Source organism: Moschus berezovskii, chromosome 24, assembly GCF_049115385.1.
Source record: "Moschus berezovskii isolate FMDL1 chromosome 24, NW_MosBer_1.0, whole genome shotgun sequence".
NCBI classification, from domain to species: domain Eukaryota; kingdom Metazoa; phylum Chordata; class Mammalia; order Artiodactyla; family Moschidae; genus Moschus; species Moschus berezovskii.
Window position 1 is genome coordinate 34,014,231 of NC_142483.1, and position 524 is coordinate 34,014,754.

The 524-nt window shown below is 37.4% G+C and overlaps 1 pseudogene; it reads right to left on the bottom strand.

Annotated features, from left to right (window-relative positions):
• Window positions 1–203: 203 nt before the first annotated feature.
• LOC129548236 (U6 spliceosomal RNA) lies at window positions 204–301 on the bottom strand (annotated as a pseudogene).
• Between the last annotated feature and the right edge of the window lie 223 nt (window positions 302–524).

The following is a 524-nucleotide window of genomic DNA, read 5'->3' on the forward strand; positions in this document are numbered from 1 at the left end:
AGATGGTAAAGAATCTGCCTGCAATGTGGGAGACCCGGATTCAATCTCTGGGTTGGGAAAAGCCCCTGGAGAATTCCATGGACCGAGAAGCCTGGTGAGATACAATCCATGAGGTTACAAAAAGCTGGACACAAATGAGCAACTGAGCATGCATGCACACACTTTTAATATTAACTGTTATAATTTTTGAGAGCTGTGTTTTTAAAAATATAGGACACGTCATGAATTTACATGTCATTTCTGCTCAGGGACTATGCTCATCTCTGTATCATTCCAGTTTCAGCATAAGCTGCCAGTGAGCATTCTTACAATAGTGTTCTTATTTGCTTTTATCTTTACGAAATTAGAGGACTTGCTGAGGCAGAGATGATATCTGACTTAATTATAATTATTTTTCCTAGGCTTGTTCATTAAATATTTGTTGAATGAGTAGATGGAGCTTTATAGAATTTAACTGTACATGTTTTACTCAGAGAATTTAACATTTGGCTGTCCACTGGTTCTCAGTTACTTATGTTAGAGGT